General features: G+C 41.3%; 1 long non-coding RNA gene across 1 annotated transcript in view; it reads left to right on the forward strand.

The window, feature by feature from the left end:
• Positions 1-4571: 4571 nt before the first annotated feature.
• The window catches only part of LOC138739944 (uncharacterized), a 59637-nt gene continuing 41851 nt past the window's right edge, over positions 4572-22357 (forward strand). The window contains exons 1-2 of the long non-coding RNA XR_011342592.1: positions 4572-4722; positions 6336-6921. This is a non-coding gene — a long non-coding RNA (uncharacterized lncRNA). The remainder of the gene's footprint in view (positions 4723-6335; positions 6922-22357) is intronic.

Below are 22357 nucleotides of genomic sequence, written 5' to 3' on the forward strand. Positions count from 1 at the left end.
GGATGAGAATTTCACCGACCCCCAGAAAGTCGCAGCACAGGCAGACATTCTGTGGAAACAGAAACAGAAGTGCTTGGCTACTGTGGGGCTTGAAATGAAGTCCCGCAATTAGACCAGAGCAGTCCCAAGCAAGGAACAGCAGACAAGAGGCGGGGGCAAGTCCAGTGACAGATGGTGCTTATACCATCGGAGATGGGGCACCAAGGCCAGCCGAAGCCAGTGCCCTGTGAATTCCAGGGAAACGACAAGACCAGCCATCACTGATGGCCACAATGGCTGGCCAGCAAGAGAGCCTCCTGTACGACTGGAATCCCCTGTCTGGCAGACACTTCCTGGTGGATATAGGAGCAGAGACCAGCTTGATACCTCCAACAGAGTTGGACGCTGGGTGTAGGCAAGCTGGACCCACGTTGAGGGCTGCCAACAACAGCGGTATACAGACCTATGGCACTCGTAGGGCTGATCCGCAGTTCGGGGGCAGTCACTTATCATAGGAGTTCACGCTGGCCGCAGTGGAACAACTAATCCTCGGAGCGAATTTCCTGCAAGCCCACAGCCTCCTAGTGGACCTTAAGGGTAAGCGTCTTGTCCGCACTGAGATCTACCAGACCATCGTGCTGAGAGGTGCTAGGTTTCCAGCAATGCACCTGGACTCCATCCACAGCTCTGAGGATGAGTTCTCCAAGGTGCTAGCAGGATTCCTGGCAATCCTTTCCCATCAGTTCTCAGTGAAGATACCTCGACACAGCTTCAGACACCTCTGCACGCAAGGGCAAGACGACTTCCACCAAAGAAGCTTCAACTGGCCAAGGAGGAGTTCTGAAACCTCACGGTTGGGTGTCGTTCAACGGTCAGACAGCCCATGGGCCTCGCCCCTGCACCTGGTGCCTGAAGCAACTGGGTGCTGGAGACCATGCGGCGACTATCACTGGTTCAACGAGGCCACCACCCTGGACCATTATCCCATGCCACACAACCAGGATTTTGCAGCAAACCTACATGGGCAACAATATTCTCAAAAGTGGACCTCATGCGAGGATATCACCAGATTGAGGTGCATCCTGATGACATCCTTAAGACGACATCACTCTATTTGTGCTGTTCAAGTTCTTGAGGATGCCATTCGGGCTCAAAAATGTAGCACAGACATTCCAGTGACTGATGGTGACAGTGGACTGAGACCTGGATGGTACTTACCTCTACCTCAATGATATCCTCGTGGCAAGTAGAACTCGACAGGATCACTTTCAGCACCTCCGAAATCTCTGTAGTCATCTGCATGAGTTTGGCCTCACCATCAACCTGGCCAAATGCCAGTTTGGCCTGAACACCATTGATTTCCTGGGCCACAGGATTAAAAAGAATTGGGCCATACCACTGCCTGACAAGGTAGAGGCCATCCGAAGCTTCCCAAAGCCCAGTACAACCAAAGGTCTGCAGGAGTTCATGGGGATGATAAACTTCTATTACAGGTTTATCCCAGCGGCTGCCCGAGTGATGCACCCTCTGTTCATCCTGATGTCTGGCAAGGAGAAGGACCTGACCTGGGATGAAAAATCCACACATGCGTATGTGGAAACCAAAGAAGCCCTGGCCAAAGCTGCACCCCTGACCCACCCCAGACCAGGTGCACCCATGGCCCTCACTGTCGATGCCTCAGGAACAGTAATTGGTGGAGTTCTGGAGCAGCAGATAGAAGGAAGTTGGTACTCAATAGCTTTTTTCAGCAAACATCTGTGGCCCCCTGAACTAAAGTATAGTTGTTTCGATAGAGAGCTGCTGGTACTGTACTTAGCCATCCGCTACTTCCAGTACTTTCTTGAGGGAAGTGCTTTCATGGCTTTCATGGACAACAAACCACTGACTTTCGCCCTGGCTAAAATCTCCAATCCCTGGTCATCCCACCAACAGAGACCTTGTCTTACATCTTGGAGTACACCATAGACATTCAGCAAGTACGTGTGGCATGAATTGCAGAAACAAGTACGGGGGTGGGAAAAGGCGTGTACGCAGTGCCAAACAGCCACAGTGCAGCGACACACCAAGGTCCCCCCACAACCTTTGAGCCAATGGAATGCAAGTTTGACCATATTCACGTGGACATAGTGGGACTCTTGCCAGTCTCTCAGGGTTTCCGCTATCTGTTCACAGTGGTCGACCACTTCACCCAGTGGCCAGAAGCAATCACCTTGGCCAACACATCCACCAGGTCCTGTGCCAAAGCACTTCTCTCATCCTGGATTGCCAGTTTGAACTACCACAGCACATCACTTCTGATCGAGGCGCACAGTTCACCTAGTTTGTGAACCAACTTTGCCAACCTGTGGAGTGCTCAGCTACACCATATGACGGCATACCACCCACAAGCCAACGGCATGATATAGCGTTTCCACAGGCACCTCAAGACTGCCATCATGACCAAACTCAAGGGCACCAACTAGGTGAAACTACTGGGCATCCGAACATCGCCAAAAAAAGACCTCCATGCATCCTCTGCTGAACTCATCTATGGAGCCCCACTCATGGTTCCCAGGGATTTCATTCCACAGGCCAGATGACAGCAGGAGGAGACAACACCTTCCTGGAAAGGCTGCGCAAAAAGGTCAGGAGCCAAACTCCAATCCCACCCTCCAGGCACGGATAAGCCAAGTCCAACATCCCCAAAGAACACAAGGACTGTAAGTATGTGTTTGTACGCAGAGGACCCCACCGTTCACCACTACAGAAGCCATACGAAGGTCCCTTTCAAGTCATCCAGAACAATGGAACCACATTGATAAACCAAATTTCTTCACTACAGATGAACTCAAGCCTGCCCACACAGACCCAACAGAACCCGTGGAGACACCAACATCTTGATGCAGAGGCAAACCACAAAAGACTTTGGGGACTATATCTAAGGACACAATAGACTGTAACACCGGTTCTGGGGAGAGATCGGGCCGGCACATCTCGCGGCAGCAGATGCAGACAGAGATCACTAAAGTGACTCCCAGGACAATGAACCAGCAGGGGTAGAAGCTAGGGCAGCATAAGACAAACAGCGCTTAAGTGGCGTTGGTCAAGCTGCCCAGCTAACTCAGCAGAAACAGGCTGGGGAAGAAGGGCATTCATATGTATGGGTGTTCCCACCCGCTATTGTTTCATATGGGTGACTCAGACATTCATCAAAGATTGGTGGGAACATGAACAGTATAAAAGCAGCCTTTCCAGCCCTAATAAATGAGAGCTTAACCTGCCACACTGTCTGTGTGTGTGTGTGTGTGTGTGTGTGTGTGTGTGTGTGTGTGTGTGTGTGTGTGTGTGTGTGTGTGTGTGTGTGTGTGTGTGTGTGTGTGCGTGCGTGCGTGCATGCGTGTGTGCGTGCGTGCGTGTGTGCGTGCGTGCGTGCGTGTGTTCCTTTGGAGCAATTGGCTACAAATGCTTCAAAGAGAAGGATCTCATAAACATTGAGCAGTGTCCTACATGGGCCTAAACCAGACCGCCCTGAGTGGCGGTGGAGAGAAAAAGCTCGATAGCTCAAGGGGCACCTGAGGCAACGGATCCTCTGTTCCGGTGGGTGCCAGGTCCCTGATGGAAATGGTGTCATCCCTGCCATCCAGGTACTCCACATAAGCATATGTGGGGTTGGCATGGAGCAATTTCACCCTTTCCACCAGGGGGTCGGTCTTGTTTCTCTTCACATGCTTCTTGAGAAGGACTGGACAAGCACCAGTGGGCCAAGCTGGGAATGTAGTCTCGGATGCCGACCTTCTGTTGAATGTAAACATGAGCTCATGAGGAGTAGCATTAGTCACAGTGCAGAGTAGCGACCAAATTGAGTGGATCGCGATGGGGAGGATATCTTGTCAGCACGAGTCTGGAAGTCCATTTTGCTTCAGAGCAAGTTTTGCAGCCTTCCAGATTGTGGCATTCTCATTTTCAACCTTCCCGTTCCCCCGGAGGTGGTAACTTGTCGTCCTGCTGGATGTGATGCCCCTCACCAGCAGGTACTGATGCAGCTTGTCGCTCATGAAGACTGAGCCCCAGTCACTATGAATATAGTCAGGATACCCAAAGGGGTTAAAATAGAGTCTAGGGCCTTCATAACCGATGAGGCAGAAGTGTCTGAGCATGTGATGGCGAACATGAAGCGAGAGTACTCATTGATGACAGAGAGAAAGTATATGTTCCCATTCGTGGAGGGGAGAGGTCCCTTAAAATCGACACTGAGCCATTGGAATTACCAGCATCATTTAATCAGGTGTGCTTTCACAGGGAGAGAAAAGTGTGGCTTGGACTCCGGACAGACCTGACTTGACCTGGTAGTTTCCCTGACATCTTCAATTGAGTAGAGCAAATTGTGGAACTTGACAAAATGAGCCATGTGGGTGACTCCTGGAAGGAAGAGTTCATTGTGTATTGTCCGCAGTTGACAGGTGTGTGTGTGGAGGCACAATTTCCCCTAGACAAGGTATCTGGAGGGTCATTAAGGGTCCCTGGCTGGTAGGTGATGTCATAATTGTAGGTGGAGAGTTCAATCCTCCACCTCGCAATTATGTCATTCTTGATTGTTTCCTCTCTTGGCTTTGTTGAACATGAATGCGACAGAGTGCTGGTCCACTGATGGGTTCCGGAGTTCGTGACCTTGAAGCACCCGTGAGAAAAAGGCAATCGGCTTGCTTAACTTACTGAGAGGAGTGGCCAGGGCTACGTCCAAAGCGCCATTTTCCACTTGGAAAGGTACATTTTCGTCGACCGCATGCATGGTGGCTTTCACAATGTAACTTTGGAGATAATTAAAAGCCATCTGGGCTTCAGCCAAAAGGGAGAAAATGGTGGCCTTTCAGAGAGGACGAACCTTGTTGGTGTATTAAGGGACCCACAGGCTTAATAAGAGAAAAAACCCAGTCATCTCCTCAGAGCCTTTGTAGTTCCAGGGAGGGAAAGCTCTAACAGGGGGTGTATCCTATCAGGGCGAATGACTCAATTCTCCACCACATAGCCAAGGATAGCCAGTCATGTAGTCCTGAATACACACTTATCAGAATTGTAGGCGAGATTCAGGGGTCTCGCCACATGGAGAAGCTCTGCAGATTGGCATCATGGTCTTCCATGATGTGACGACAGATGGTGGCATTGTGGAGGTAGGGGAAGGTAGCCTTCAATCATCCTGTCCACCTGCCGCTGAAAAATAGACACCCCATTGGTAATACTGAAAGGGACCCTCTGGAACTGATAGCCGTTAGCCTCAAATGCCATATAGGGGCAGTCCTCCGAATGGATTGACAGCTGGTGATAGGCAGCTTTCAGGTTGATGGTCAAATAGACCTGATACTGCATGATATTGTTCACCATATCCGAAATTTGAGGGAGGAGGTATGCATCCAGGTGTGTGTATCAGCTAATTGTTTGGCTATAGTCAATCACTAAACTGGACTTGTTTTCCCCCTTTACTACCACTACTTGCACTCTCCACGGGCTGCTGCTGGGTTCAATGGTCCCCTTCTCCAGCGGGCACTGGGTTTCTGTCTTTATAAACTCCCTGTCTGCTGTACTGTACCTCCTGCTCTTGGTGGCGATGGACTTAAAGTCAGAAGACAGGTTTGGGAACCTGTTCAGCGTGGAGAGGTTTCAAGTGGGATCTGGTTTTGATAGTCTTCCATTCTGAACCGGTACTGGGAGAAGGGGACCAGAAAACTCCAAGGTCACACTTTTAAGGTGACACAGGAAGTCCAGACCCAACAATACTGGAGCACATAATTCATCTAAAATGTACATGCAAAATTTACAAAATCCCCCCCTTCAAATGACCAACGAACTACACAATGTTTTTTATACACATGGCAAATGGGACTGGGACGCTAGGAAGATTTGTTAATTAGACGGGTACATTTTTAAGTTATATTTTTGCACAGTCCGTGAGTCTATGACACTTTCCATGGAGCCTGTATTAATCCGCCACTTGGTCAAATGTCCATTTACCTTCACTGTCGAGTTGCTGAGCTGGTGAGGTCTATTCTGGTTGAGGACCAGCAATGTCAGGTTGCTGGAGTTTTCTTCCCTTGATTGGCCCCCTCCATCCTGAGTCGACCTATGCAGCTAAGATGGTGCCGACCTTGTGGTGCGGCAAGATGGCCACCCTCCTTCCTCCTCTGATGACTCTGAATTCAAAATCAGGCCACTGCCTATTTGCGCCATTTCCGTAGGCAGGGGTTGCACAGCAGGCAATCTCAAGTGAGTCCAGAGCAGAAGGCTTGGGGCTGGAATCGGATCCAGGAGTGGTACAGGTCATGGACTTCACCAGATCTCCCTTCATGTGGCAGATCCTCATCCAATGTCCCTTCTTCCCACAGCTGGAGCACACCGAGTCTTTGGCTGGGCTGTGGGAAAGGTGGTGCTGTCCTTTGCCACAAAAAATGCATTCCGAGGCCCGGGAAGCAGCAGCTGATAGAGTGCGGCCCGCTGTAGCTGGAGCAGTTGGTCTTTGGAGGTGCTCGCCCGAGAGTGTGAGTTCATTGGTCTCAAGGTCACCGTTCTCAAGACTGGCGTGTTCCAGTGATTTGGCCAGCTTGACATCGCTAGCGAGGTCCGTCCTTCCCGACTCGAGCAATCGCTGCCTCACATACCTTGAGCGAACCCCTGTGACCAGAGTGTCCCAGATCTGTTCATCTTCCCAGACACGGCCCAAAGTGGCCTCATACCTGCACTTCTTAGCCAGCGTCCACAGATCCAGCAGGTAGTCATCAATCAACTCTAGGGCGAGCCGGTGTCTTGCCAGGACCTTGTTCAGGCCCTTTACGTAGTGGGCCTTCAGTGCCTCAATGGCGGTCTTGTATGTCGGGCAGTCTTGGATTATTGCGTACAGCTTCACCCCTACCCTTGAGATGAGCGCTGACCTCCGGGGTTCATCTGTATGGAAGACGCCCTCATCACATTCAGGTAGGCTTGGAAACTGTCTAGTGAATATGCAATCTCTTCAGCCACGTCGGGGGATTGGGTGGGGGGGGGGGTGGGGTCTATTATCAGCATACTGGGCTTGAGTAACACCTCCATCCTTGTTTATAAGCTAATAAAATAGATAGAAGCTCACACTCAACTGGAGGGAGAACAGACATTTTTATTAGCTTACAACACAGGTAGGGTTCACGAATAGGCTTCAGAGGGGTTCTGGGTTTAGGCGGGAAACCAGGGTGCCAGGTGGAAGAGCCGGGAGGCGGGACCAGTTGTCAATACAGCACACTTCTACTGAATCCCAGTTCACTACACACTCCAACTGATTGGTAGGACCAATGCTGGTTGTACCATTTACACAAACATCCCTCAACCTTGCTCACCAGTTGGGGGATCAATCTGAGAGTCAGAACTTTGACATTGGCCAAATTATGTGGAGGGAACTACCATTCCTTGAAATATCCACCTCAATGAGGGTCACTGGATATGAGGATTTATGCTATGGGGAAAACTTGGATTAGGAATTTTATCTCCCAGCCTCCCACAAAACTAGACATCAAAACACATAAGCTGGATAGTTTCCACCAACAGTGTGTTTTTTAGTGTCAAAAGGGATCATTATCAGTCCTTCAGCAACACGGGTAGGACTCCACAGAAAAGTCCAGCAGTCTGATGGGTTCATTCTGCTGGTGTACTCATAAGCCACTCTGAGGAATATGCTGTAGGATCTCCCACCACAAATTATTGTTCTTTCTCACTTTTTTTTAATTAACATATAAATCCTACGTACAAACTCTTATAATAAAACAAATAACAGGTCATATCATATACAGATCACAAATGAAATATAAATGTAAATTGAAAACTTATCCATGATCATTTATTTTACAATATTACTTTAAAAAAAATAATTCTGGATAGAAAAATAAGCCAAACTACATTAGATTATCCGTTGATCTAAAGTTCTGTCTAATGTAATGATATGATCAAGGACAACCATATTTAAACCCATATTTAATGTTAATCTAAAAAAAAGGAAATAACAAGAAAATAAAACCTAAATCTAAATCTACTCTACCTCGTCCCTCTAATCAAGGTTTCCTTGTAAAAACGTTATAAAGATATGGATCGAATTGCGACCTTCAGAAATTAGACAGAGAATCACCAGAGCATTCAAACTTCTTAAATCTGCCAATCATGATAAGTGAACAGTCTTTTCCAAATGAAACTTTCTATCTATATTGAAACTTTGCATATAATTTTCTCCAAGTTTATAAAGGACATTTCGTCACATAATCACTGAATAGGTGAAGAGTCATCTTTCCATTTCCTTAAAATTGCTCTGATGGCTATTTACAAGATAAAAGCTGAAACCTTCTCCTGGGTTCCAGACAGAGGTATATCCAGTTCAGAGATATATCCAATAAAACGGCCTGGTCCTATTTTGATCTTAAAAATCATTGATAAAGTTTGGAAAATATTTTCCCAAAATCTTCTGAAATTGGCACATTCCCAAAACGTATAAATTAGTAAAGCTTCAATAGTTTTACACTTCTCACATGGTGGATCAACATCTGCATAAAAATGAAATAATTTAAGTTTGGCTTTATGAGTTCTGTTCACCCCCTTAAATTGTAATAAGTAATGTCTTGCACAAAATGAGGAATCATTAATCAACCTGAGGGAAGAGTTCCAATCTTCACCTGAAAATGCTATGTTCAAATCTCATTCCCAATTACTCTTCATCCCAGCCATTGAGGTTGATATTTAATCCAGTAGGTCTTTATAAATACATAATATTAATCCTCCGTGAATGAACTGTAAGTCAGAAAATAAATCAAGAATATTTGTATTTGAGATGCGTGAAAAAATCAGAAAGTTTAGTTTGAATAAAATGCCCAACTTGAAAATATCTAAAAGAAATGTCTACTAGGAAGATTAAATTTAGTTGACGATTGTTTAAAAGAAGCAAAATTATCTTGAATAAAAAGATACCTAATCTGTACCATTCCTTAAAGCCTGCATCTAACACAGAGAGATGAAAAAGATGGTTATCTATAATAGGCTAGCAAGAGAAAAACTATTATAATAAAAAAATTATAAATTGAGCCCATATTCTCAACCTATTTCTCATTATTAGTATATCACCCAAAAAGGGTGATTAACTAATTTATCAAAATGTAACAATAAGACTAGATTACGTACATTAATCATCCAATAATAAAATCTAAAATTAGTAGTGATAACCCCCCCCCCCGATTCATTAGTTTTTTTAAAGATGGACTTTATTTATATGTGGTTGTTTTCCTGCCTATATGTATCAAGAAATAAATAAATCTCATGAGTTAAAGAAGGATTTAGGAATGAAAATTGTAAAGCTTGGAAAAAGGTGCAAATATTTAGGTAAAATATTTAATTTTATAGGAATTGATATGTCCAATCATTGTAATAGAGATCAGGGTGACCATCCAAATAATAGTACATTAATCTGATTAAGCAATACACAAAAAAAATATATTTTTCATAACACTTTGTAATTGTAATTCCTAAATATTGAAATTGATCTTTCACTATTTTAAACAGAAAATTAGGAAACTTTGAAAAAGATCCATTTGGAAATAATTATTTACTCTTGTGCAAATTTAATTTATAACCTGAAAACTGTTTAAAGTTAATATATTTGGTATAGAAACATCAGAATTTGAAATTAAAAATGTAAAAGATAGTCTGGGTAAGGAAATATTTTATGATCAACTCCACTTCTGGTTATTCCTTCAAATTCTGTACACTGTTGGAGAGCAACAGCTAGAGGTTCCAGTACCATGTCAAAGCAAAGGACTTAAAAGGATCCTTGCCAAGTTCCCCTATGAAGCCTTAACTTTTAATTTGTGAATTAGAATGAATTAAAGCCATAGGACATAAAATTATTGCTATTTTCTCTGCTGCCAGCATCCAGGGAAGTGTTTAGACATACATTCATAAAGCTAGACCTAGGGGGCGTGGCAAGATGGCAGAAGGAACAGACGTGCCTTCCAGTCCTCTCCTGACTCTGATTTATTGTTTTGTTTCTAAGTGCCCATTAAAATTCTTTAAAAAGTTTAAAAATAGTAAGAAATGTTGAATTAATGTCTAATGGTACATTTGTTAAAAAAAAAGTAAAAGAAAACACTAACAGATCGTTAAAAAATTACATTTCCCGAAATTATCTGAGCCTACCTGTTTACAAGAAACCAGGACTCAGCGTGGAATGGATCCAGGAGAAGAAGCGCAGGATTCGGCATTGGAGCTCCACTCTGTACCGGTAGGGCTCTTTAAAGATGGCACTCGGCAGCCTTTAGAACAAAGGGCTGGCCGGGTACGTGTATTTCAAACAACGCCTGCTGTTGCTTTGACAGCTGAATCAGCTGGGGCGCCGCCAGCTGGAGAGTTAAAGAGCCGACCTCCGATTGATATAGTGGTGGCGCTGCGAAATGCACCACCGGTTATTACATTTTCCCCAGGTATGGATATAATGAAGGCTTTTGATGAGATATGGCTTAAAGATAACCCTGACTATCAGCCTCCTGATATTGCTGAGGAGGCTGTGGCAGGGGTTTCTACATGGAGCCATACTGCAAGAAAAGCTGTTAAACCAAGGGAAGGGACAGAAGACCCTTTGGTTTCTCAGAAACAGCAGGATCCTACTATGTCTGAATCTACTTTTGTTGATATGATTGTCAAGAATCTTGAATTTAAGATATATTCTTCAATGAAACAGCTAGGTAATTCTATGACCCACGTCTATTCCAAGCTTAATGAATTGGTGAATATCAATACTCAACAGATGGTTGACTATGGAGCATTTAAACTTGAAACCACTGAAAGACTTGATATGTGTGATCAAGGTTTAGTTGATGTACAAGACCAACTGCAAGATGTAAACAAAACAATTGAAACATTGCAAACTCAGAATAAAAATCTAACAAAAAAGGTTGATTATTTGGAGAACCAATCTAGACGGAACAACGTAAAAATTGTTGGTTTACCAGAAGACATAGAAGGGCCAGATCCAAGAAAATTTTTTACCAAATGGATTCCACGAGTGTTAGGGCAAGACAAGTTCCCTAAAGGTTTAATATTGGAACATGCTCATAGAGCTTTAAGAAGGAAACCTTTTTCAGGACAGAATCCAAGATCTGTTCTGGTCCGTTGTTTAAACTATTGTGATAGAGAGACAATTTTACGTGTGGCTATTAGAAATGCTCAGCAAAATCGATCACCTTTGATGGTCCAGAATAATCGTTTTTTTTTTATCCGGATCTGAGTCAAGAAATTATGTTTCAAGACGTGAATTTAATTCAGTGAAAGAGTTGTTCTGGATAAAAGGATACAAGGCAACATTTAGGTACTCTGCGGTATTGAAGATTTTTCAGGATGGATATCAGCCAAAGTTTATGATAATCCTAAAGAAGGTATGGACTTTGCTCAATCTTTACAGATTACACAATTTCAGGAACGATGTAGTCCTCCTCGGTCTTCAAAGAGAGTGGGGATACAAGATGGGAATCAGATTTCAAGAAGAAATGGAAGCAATGGTGGTTGAAGTGATAAAATTGATTAAAAAATAATACATCTTTTTTTAAATTTTTTTTGGAAGATTTTAGTCATTGATGATAGTTCAATACGAAATGGGAGTTGGGAGAGGGAACTGGGTGGGCACTATTTTCCAGAAGTTGTCAGCTACGTGTGAGTTATCTCACACCCAGTATTTTGTGGGAGTTACCGCATTGTGCGGTTTAAACAGGAGGAGGTAGTAGTAACCTCCTGCCTGTTTTTTTTTCCTTAATTTTTGGGTTAAGGAGTGAAGATTTTTAATTACTTTTTATTAAAAAAATATTTTATTTCTCTTTCTTTTTCCTTTTTTATTTGTTCTTGATTGTAGTTTTAAGAGGGAATAAGAGGAGGGTTTTTTTTGGGGGGGGGTTTCCTTTTTTTTCTTTTCTTTTCTTTTTTTTTCTTCTTTCTTGTGTTGAGTTGCTGTAAGGAATGTCTAAATTGAAGTTTGCTTCTTTTAATGTCCAGGGTTTAAATAATCCCATTAAGCATAAGAAAGTACTTGCTTACTTAAAAAAATTAAAAGTTGATGTGGCTTTTTTACAGGAAACTCATTTGACAAATAAGGAACATTTGAAACTCAAACGTGAATGGGTTGGTCAAGTTTTTTATTCTTCATTTAATTCAAAAGCAAAAGGAGTGGCAATTTTGGTGCACAAGAATTTACCATTTCAGTTACAGAATGAAGAGAAAAATGGTGGAAGATTATTAAAATTGAACTGTACAATTTTTAATGAAGCTTGGACTTTGCTTGATGTTTATGCTCCGAACGTTGAGGATACAGCTTTTGTTGTGGATATGTCTTTATTACTTGGACAATCAAATTCTAATGTGATGATTGGGGGAGATTTGAATGTGGTATTGGAGCCTTTATTGGACAAGTATCCAAGAGTAATTAAGAAATTGAAGATGGCAGTTCAAGTAATTAATATGATTTCAGATTTGAATTTAGTTGATATTTGGCGAAGATTTAATCCTACAGAGAAAGATTTTTCTTTTTATTCGTCACGACATAATTCTTTTTCTAGAATTGATTATTTTTTTAATTTCAACACATTTGCAGGATAGGGTTATATCTGTGGATTATAAGGCAAGACTGGTTTCGGACCATTCATTATTATTATTAGAATATCAGAGTTCACAGGATGTTCAGAGAGCTCCAAGATGGAGATTCAACACTATGTTATTGCAAAAACCGGAATTTATTAGTTATTTAAAACAACAAATTGAGGTTTTTATTAGTAATAATAGTAATTCTGTTTCTAGTCATTTTGTTTTATGGGATGCAATGAAAGCTTTTTTACGAGGTCAAATTATTAGTTATGCTTCTAAAGTAAAGAAAGAGAGAATTAAAGTGATTGAAGATTTAGAGAAAAAGATAACTGTTACTGAAAAATAATTTCAAAAAAAAATGTTACTGAAATGCAAAAGAACCAGTTAACTAATTTAAAATTTAAATATAATGAATTACAAACTTATCGGTTTGAATGTTTAATGAACCGTACTAAACTTAAGTTTTATGAATGGGGTGAGAAAGCTCATAAAGTTCTGTTATGGCAGTTAAAAAAGGAACAATTATCTAGAATTATACCAGTAATTAGAAAGAAATCGGGTATTACTTTTAGTCAAAAGGAAATTAATGAGGAATTTTGTAATTTTTATAAAAAAATTATATACTTCAGAATGTAACTGAAGATGCTATAGATTCTTTTTTGAAAAATATTAAATTGCCACAATTGAATCAAGAAGATAGACAGGAGTTAGATAAATCCTTTACAGAAAATGAAATAGAAATAGCGATAAGAGATATGCCAAATGGAAAGGCACCTGGTGAAGATGGGTTTTCTATAGAGTTTTATAAAACTTTTTTATGTTGATATATTTCCTATTTATAAAGATGTTTTACAACAAATTTATGACACTTTTCAATTACCCGAGTCTTGTTCCAATGCAATAATTACAGTTATACCAAAAAAAGATAAAGATCCTTTACAGGTTTCTTCTTATAGACCAATATCGCTGTTAAATGTAGATTACAAAATTGTAGCAAAAGCTATGGCTAATCGATTAGCTCAATACTTGCCTAAAATAATACATAGTGATCAAATGGGATTTATAAAAAATAAATATGTCAGAAAATATTTTGCGTTTAATAACTTTGATAAATAAATCTATATCTCAGATGAATTATCCATAGTGGTTTCGGTGGATGCAGAAAAGGCTTTTGATAGAGTGGAATGGAAGTTTTTGTTTAAAATATTTGAGAAATTTTGTTTTGGTTCTTCATTTATTGGATTGATAAATGCTTTATATAATAGCCCGAAGGCCAGAATTGCTGTCAATGGGCAGATCTCAGAATCTTTTAATTTAACAATGTCTACTAGACAAGGATGCCCATTGTCACCTGCTTTATTCGCTATAGTCATTGAGCCTTTGACACAATTAATACGTCAAAATGAAAATGTTAAAGGTATGAGAGTTAATTTATTTGCTGATGATGTTTTATTATATTTGGTGGATCCGGGCATTTCTTTACCAGCAATTCAAGAATGTTTAGAAACTGATGGTCAATTACCTGGTTATAAAGTAAATTGGACCAAAAGTGAAATTTTATCAATTTGTAAAAATGATTATTCAATGTATAAAAGTATTACAAATTTGAAGTGGACCACACAAATTAAATATTTAGGAATTAACGTTAATACGGAATTTCAAGATTTATATTCAATTAATTATCTTCCTTTAATAAAAAGGATTAGATTAGATTTGATTAGATGGAAGGATTTGCCTTTGGGTTTATTAGGGAGGATTAATACTGTAAAAATGAATATCTTTCCTCGAATACAATATTTGTTTCAATCAATTCCTTATTTTTTAAATAAAATTTTTTAAGGATCTATATAAAGCAATTAGAGATTTTTATGGAAGGGAAAATTTTCGAGGGTAGCGATGAGAAAGCTGATGTGGGATTTTCAATTTGGAGGTTTAAGATTACCGAATTTTCAACATTATTATGAAGCAGCTCAATTTAAATTTCTTAGTGCATTAATGAATATGGATGATCCGCCCAGTTGGGCAAAGATAGAAATGGCGGTTATTTCAGAAAAATTTTCTCATGAGTTTTTGTTTCGATGGAATAAAAATTTATTATGAACTTATGATGTCCCAATATTGAAGCATTTATTAAATTTATGGACAAGTAAACTTAATAAATTGGGGCTCAAAAATAAATGGTCTGGACGATTGCCATTATATAACAATCAACTTCTTCCTTTTACAGTCTCCAATATCACTTTGAAACAATGGGAAAGGAAGGGAATAAAAAATTTATCCGATTGTTTTTCTGAGGGATGTTTTGGTTCTTTTGATGAATTACAAAGGAAATTCGGTATTAGTGGAAACTCTGTATTTGTGTATTATCAATTAAGATCTTTTGTAAAACAGATATGTGGTCGACATATGATTTTATTGCCTGATTCTAATTTTGAGGAATACGTACTTTCAATACCACAAAAGGGATATATATCTGATTTGTATTGTATTTTACAAGAAACTGATAGTAAAAAAGATTGGGATAAAGATAAGTTGAAATGGGAAAAAGATTTAGGTTTTACAATAGCTGAAGAAGCCTGGATGGAAATTTGCCAGAATAGTATTCAGAAATTGATTAATGCTAGATTAGCGATGATTAATTATAATGTTATACATCAGTTATATTTAACACCGGAGAAACTATAGAAAGGATATCTTTTTCAATTCAGGATAGGATGTCTTTTTATATGTTGAAGTGGACTCCGTTTGCTAAATATATGCATTTAAGTTTGATTTAAATATGTTTTTAAGTCTGATATTTTAGTATTGATAATTTTTTTTGTTGTTAGTATCTTTATTTGTTATGTTTTATCTTTTTTTGTGTAAGTGGGCCTTTTTTTATATAATATTGTTCATTTTTTTTAACTCTTCACTCTTTATCTTGGAGGGGGGGTTAGACTAACTTTAAGCTAGGTCATTAATGTTGTGTACTAATTATTGGGGGGGGTTTAGTTTATTTAGTCTGCCGATGTAGTACTGTATTTTTTTATTATCTTACATTTAATCTTTTTACTATAACTTTCTATTTTATTCATGTTATAAAATCTTAAATAAAGTTTAAAAAAATATAAAAAAAATAAAGCTAGACCTACAGCACGGTAACAGATCAGTTCGTCCTGCCCAATTCCTACACCCTGGTATGTTTCAAAAGGTGGGAGGAAACTGGAGTCCCCAGAGGAAACCCATGTAGACTCGGGAGAATGTACAAACTCCTTACAAACAGTGTAGGATTTGTACCGAGGTCCTGAGTGATTATTCGTTTCACACTCCTGGATGCTTACATCCTCCCTTGAATTTCAGACATGGTAAATGAAATTGCGCAGTACGGGTCTATTCAACCATTGTCCTGAAAGCTGCATACCAGTTACCGATCCTTTCCATTTAAGGCAGACAGACAGCTCTGTCAATTTCAGAAGGTCCCTTATGGCATCACTAATGGGGTCTTAGTCTTCCAGAGACAGATGGACAAAATGGTCGACAAATACAGGTTGAAGGCCACCTTCCTTTATGTTAACAATGTCACTATTTATGGACACTCTCTGGATTACCATGACGCCAACCTCCAGAGGTTTCTCCATACGGCCAAGGCCCTGAATCTCACATACAGTTCCAGAAAGTGCATGTTCCAGACTAAACATTTGGCGATCTTGGGCTATATGGTGGAGAATGGTGTCATTGGCCCTGACCCTGATCAATTTCACCCGCTGTTAGACCTCCCAATATTGAAAACCATGAAGGCTTTAAGGAGCTGCCTGGGCTTATTCTCCTACTACGCAGATAAAGTCCGCCTCTTCATAAAATGCACATTCTTCCCAATATTGGCCGAAGCCCAGGCTTTCAACTATGTTTGGAGCTACATCCAGATGGAAAGCAATGCCTCTGACATATCTCTGGCTGTTACCCTTAACGAGGCAGGCAGGCCGGTTGCCTTTTTCTCCTGAACCCTACAAGACCACAAGCTTCTGAACCCATCAATGGAGAAAGAGGCTCAAGCCATTGCAGGGGCCATCAGTTACTGAAGGCGTTACCTGGCCGGCATAAAATTTACACTGCTCACTGACCAGCAATTGGTGGCATTCATATTTAATAATGCAAAAAGGGTCAAAATAAAGAATGATAAGATCGCTAGGTTGAGGATCGAACTATCCACCTATATTTATGACATAGCATAAAGGCCAGGTGCTCTCAATGAACCTCCAGATTCCCTGTCAAGAGGAAGTTGTCCCTCTGCACACACCAGCCTGTTACGGTCACTGCACAATGAGCTTTGCCACCGAGGCATCATTCACAAGGCTCATTTCATCAAGACATGCAACCTGCCCTACACCATTAAGGACATCAGGAAATGACCAGGTCCTTCCAGATCTGCGTGGAGTGCAAACTTCGAATGACTCAGTATCTATTTCAAGGGTCCCCTCTCTTTCACCAACAGAAATGTGTACTTTCTCAGCATCATCAATGAGTATTCATGCTTTCTGTTCGACATCCCCTGCCCAGACATGAACACCACCATGGTCATCAGAGCCTTTTACTCTGATTTTCACCCTGCTTGGGTATCCCAGCTATATCCATGATGACCGTGGCTCATCATTTATGAGCGAAGAGCTACACCAGTATCTGCTTGTAAGGGGCATTGCCTCAAGCAGGACAACAATCCCCAGGTGAATGGACGTTGAAAAAGAGAATGTGACTGTATGGAAGGCTGTGAACTTGTCTCTCCACTCCAAAGGCCTTCAAGACTCACACTGGCAAGAAGTCCAACTCATGGCACTCCACTCCATAAGGTCACTCCTCTGCACACCAACCAATGCAACTCCTCAAGAGCTTATGTTTACGTTCCAGAGGAAATCCACATCTGGGACTATCCTCCTGCTTGGTTAATGGCACCGGGGCCAGTCCCACAGAGGAAGCACCTGAGGAGGAGAAAAACAGACCCCCCTGGTCAAGAAGGTGCACCTGCTGCACGCCAACCCAATGTATGCCTACATAACATACCTTAATGCAGAGAGGACACCATCTCGATCAGAGATTTGCACCCACCCGAACTGAGGATCAGATACCTGAAGCAAGCCAGAAACTACCGACTATCCCACCCAGGGTTCCGTGACCAGAGCTGGAGCCCTCAAGACCCACTGACCCTGTTCCGCAGGGGGTCCAGGAGATTGAGGAAGCCCAAAGTCTTTCAGTACTGCAGCGTTCAACCAGAAAAACTAGACCCCCTGACTGACATCTTGTAAATATTTGTAAATTATTAGCTTTTTTTGAATGTATGGTCTCTGTTTTTCATCCACCGGTTCTATTCTGAAGGAAGTGGTTCGTGCAATGAACTGGAATTCACTGTCTGTGTATTGTTGGCTCCTCCCTTGGCTCCACCCTCACCTACCCTAATATAAACCCTGGTTTTCCCACCTTACCTCAGATTCACCTGAGAATTATTGCATCTACCGGCCATTGATTGTAAGCTATTAAAAGCGTATTTGTTATCCTCACTTTTCTCTGAGTGCAATCAGTCATGTTACACACACTGACTGCTCCAGTGATCTTCAAGACCAGACAACTACTTGGCGGAATACTCTCAAGTCTTGGTGGACTCACAAGGCTCTTGGGCAGAATTATGCATTTTCTCAATCAGAAATGGGCCAATGCCCTCATGTCATGAATGGCACCACATGGCCACTGGTCTGGACCACAGGGGCTCGAGAAAATAATTGGAGGCTGTTCACCACACTGTCCTACATCCTCCCTGTCTATCCAGTCATCTCCATTCCCCCTTCGGCCACAAATTGGCACCATCCCCCCACAATATCATGGCTTGAATCTTGACTGGGTCCAGCTACCCCGCCGAGTTGCTGCTAACTGCTGCATTTTGTCGAGCTGGCACACTAGTTCAATGTCTTTGTTCTCTAGCTCCCTAGCCTGTATTTGTGCCACCCGCACAGTTTCCCCCATGGTGGAGCAATGCAACTGCAACTTCTCCCTCTCACCTTTCAAATGGGTGTCCTCGTGATCCTGTTTCCTCAGGGTTTCATGCTGGTTTCTCATTATGGCTGCTAGTAGCCAAAAGGCACCTTGCTGCCTCTCCTTACTTCCGGAGAACCTTACACTTGTGAAGAGTGATACAAGTTAGTACCCAATCTCCTCCGCTTTTATGTCCAGATTATTGGCCCAGTCCACTGGCTCGCCATGGACTGCCAACAGGGTGGCTAAACTGCTGAATGCAGCACCTTCATTGGTCTACACCAGAATTCTATCCCCTCTGCACATCAAGCCCTTCTTGTTCACCCTGTTCACAAGAATGCACAGTAGGAGACACACACACACACACACACACACACACACACACACACACACACACACACACACACACACACACACACATACACACACACACACACACACACACACACACACACATGCTAACCAGTAACATACAAAACATCGTGACTGCACTTGTGTCCATTTAAAACTTGTTGAACTCTGCTCGCAGCATCAATTGTGATAGTGAGAAGAAGTTTGATGGGTTCAAGATGCAACAAGGTCTGAAAACGAGTTAGTAGTAAACAACAACCTATATTTACACACTGGGGAATCTTGCAACACACACAAACAAAGCAGTAGCGTGCAAATCATGCACATCGAACACTGGTTAATCACTGATAATTAAGTGAACCATGAACATTTGTAGACGCTGTGATTGTAGTAAAAACACACTGAAATGCTGGAAGAACTCAGCTGGTTTTTCAGCATCTATTGAAAACCAAAGATATATTGTTGATGTTTTGGGTCTGAGCCCTTCTTCAAAGAATGAGCAGAATTGGCCAGAAGCAGAAAACCTCAGAAAATCTTAGAATTCAGTCAATGTTGGCTGGGGGAGGAATCCAGACTGACAAAATGTGTTAATTGGATGTAATAAGTGGAGAGGTGAGAATTTATTGTGTCTGTGTGAAAGGGAAGGGAGAGATACAGCTGGGGGAAGGTGATGGGGGAAAATGTTGGGGGGGGGGGTTTAACAAACAAAAGCAAGAGAAGTAAATGCTAATGCCATCTTGTTGGAAGGTGCCCAGTTGTAAGATGAGGTGTTGTTCCTCCAATTTGCAGATTTGCGGGTGTCTCAGTCTGGCAACGCATGACCCCATGGACAGACATGTCAGCAAGGGAATAGGAAGTGAAATGGCTGGCCACTGGGAGATCGATGCTATTGCGGCAGACAGACAGCAATCACTGATAATCGCACCACCCAATTCTGATGCAAGGGTTAAATAAATTATACTCTCCATCCCCTCTCTATAACAAGTGTGCACCACACCCCAATTAAATTTCAGATTTATTGTCAGAGCACATGCATTGCATTACATACCACCCTGAGATTCTTTTTCCTGTGGGTGAAGCAGAATTACCACATATTGGTAGTGCAAAAAAAATTGTACACAGCATATACATGTAAACAAATAAAGAACTGTAAGTAGATAACAAATGTAAACAAACTGGCTGTGTAATAATGAGAATTTTAAAAAATCAATAAAATGCACAAGTTGTTTCAAATTAGGTCATAGCTTAAAATTACCTAGGCAATCTCCTTTAGAATTATTACTTACTAAGGAAGATACAAGTAAATTTATTTCTGAGATGAATAAGTTATTACAAAATAAATTGCCTAAACTAGCTATGTTCATAAATTGAGAGTGAAATGGGAATTGGATTTGAATAGAAAGATAGATGAAAGTGACTGGTGGAAGTTTGTAAAAATAGTACGGCTAAGGTCATAAATATACGATATAGGTTGGTATAATATATTTTGTACATCAATTGTATTCAACTCCTCAGAATTTTTTTAAAAATGAACTTAGTTCTTGAGATTTGTGTTTCAGGTGTGGTCAGGAAATAGGTACTCTTTTTCATTCAACTTGGTCTGGTTTTAAGGTTAAAAATTTTTGGTTACAAATCAAATCATTTTTAGAGTAGGTAGTAAAAGTGAATTTACAATTTGATCCATTGTTATTTTTATTAGGGGATATTAAGTTGATTGCTTTAGGTTTAAGATTGACTATGTATCAAATTGAATTTCTATGTTTGCTTTAGCTCTTTCCAAAAATATGTTTTGCTATTACATGGAAATCTGATTTGGTTTTAAGTACAAAAAGATGGCACATTGAAATGAAAGCTTGTATTCCTTTAGAACAGATAACATGAGAGATAAATATTTTTTTTGTAAAGTGTGGAGCCCATATTTAAAAATGTTTGCACATTAAAAAATTTGATCTCTCAGTCACTTCGGTGGATGTCTCGGCTTTCACAGCTAAAGAGTTGATTATGTAGGTGGGTAGGGGAAGAGGGAGGGTGTTAGAGGGGTGGCTGAGGGGAATTTATTTAATCATGTGATGTTTGTATCAATACATTATAATCCAACGTTAGATGATTAAAAATTTTAAATAAAATATTTTTTTTAATTGTGCAAGTAAGAGTCCTTAAATGAATCTCTGATTGAGTTTGTTGTTGAGGAGTCGGAAAGTGGAGGGGTAGCAGCTGTTCCTGAACCTGGTGGTGCAAGTCTTGTGGCACCTATAACTTTTTCCTGATGGTAGCAGTGAGAACAGAGCATGTGCTGGTGGTGTGGATATGATGATTGCTGCTGCTCTCCGACAGCGACATTTGCTATAGATGTTCTCAAAAGTAGGGCGAGTTTTGCCTCTGATGTCCTGGGGTGTCCCACTATGTTTTTCAGGGCTTAGACACCCAAGTGTATTGGTGTCCCCAAACCAGACCCATGATGCAGCTGGTCAGCACACATTCCAATGCACCTCTGTAGAAATTTTCCATGGTTTTGGAGTCATAATATATCTTCACAAACATCTGAGGAAGTAAAGGCACTGGTATGCTAGGAAAGATCCTCTGAGTGTGACTCCCAAGTACTTAAATTTTCTCATCCTCTCTACCGCTGACCACCCCACCCGCACCACCCCCCCCCCCCCGCCAAACACAATACTTACTAGAATATATACCTTTGGATTTCTCTTCCTGAAATCGACAATTAACTCCTAGTCCTGGGACATTGTGTGCAAGGTTGTTGTTGGTGCACCATTCAGCCAAGTTATCAATTACCCTCCTGTATGCTGACTAATTTTCTTTCTTTATACAATCCACTATTGTGGATTTGGCAAATTTATAGATGGTATTATGGTCATAGCGACCCACACAGTCATAAGTGTAGAGTGAGTAGAGCAGGGAACTAAGAACGCAGCACTGTGGTGCTCCAGTACTGATGGACATTGTGGAGGAGATGTTCTTGCCAATCTTCACTAATTATGATTTGGAGGTGTGGAAATCCATGATCCAATTACACAGTAGGGTGTTGAGTCCTAGGTCTTGGAGTTTGCTGATCGTTTTGAGGGGATGATGATGTTAAATGCTGAACAGTATTTGATAAAGATTATTTTTACAGTCCTGGTGTTCCAGGGCATTGTGTAGAGCCAATGAGATGGCATCCACCTGTTACTAAAATAAGTAAACTGGAATGTATCCATGTAACCACTCAGACAAGGGCTGATATGCTTTAACACCAGCCTTTCAAAACACATCATCGCTGTTGATGTAAGTGCTACTGGCCAATAGTCATTAAAGAAGGTTCCCAAATTCTTCTTGGGTACTGGCATGATTGACACCTTATTGTAATAGGTGAGTACCATACCCTGCTGTAGTGAGATATTGGATATCCATGAATATATTGGTAAGTTGGTCAGCA

The sequence above is a fragment of the Narcine bancroftii genome, chromosome 7 (genome assembly GCF_036971445.1).
Source record: "Narcine bancroftii isolate sNarBan1 chromosome 7, sNarBan1.hap1, whole genome shotgun sequence".
Taxonomy (NCBI): domain Eukaryota; kingdom Metazoa; phylum Chordata; class Chondrichthyes; order Torpediniformes; family Narcinidae; genus Narcine; species Narcine bancroftii.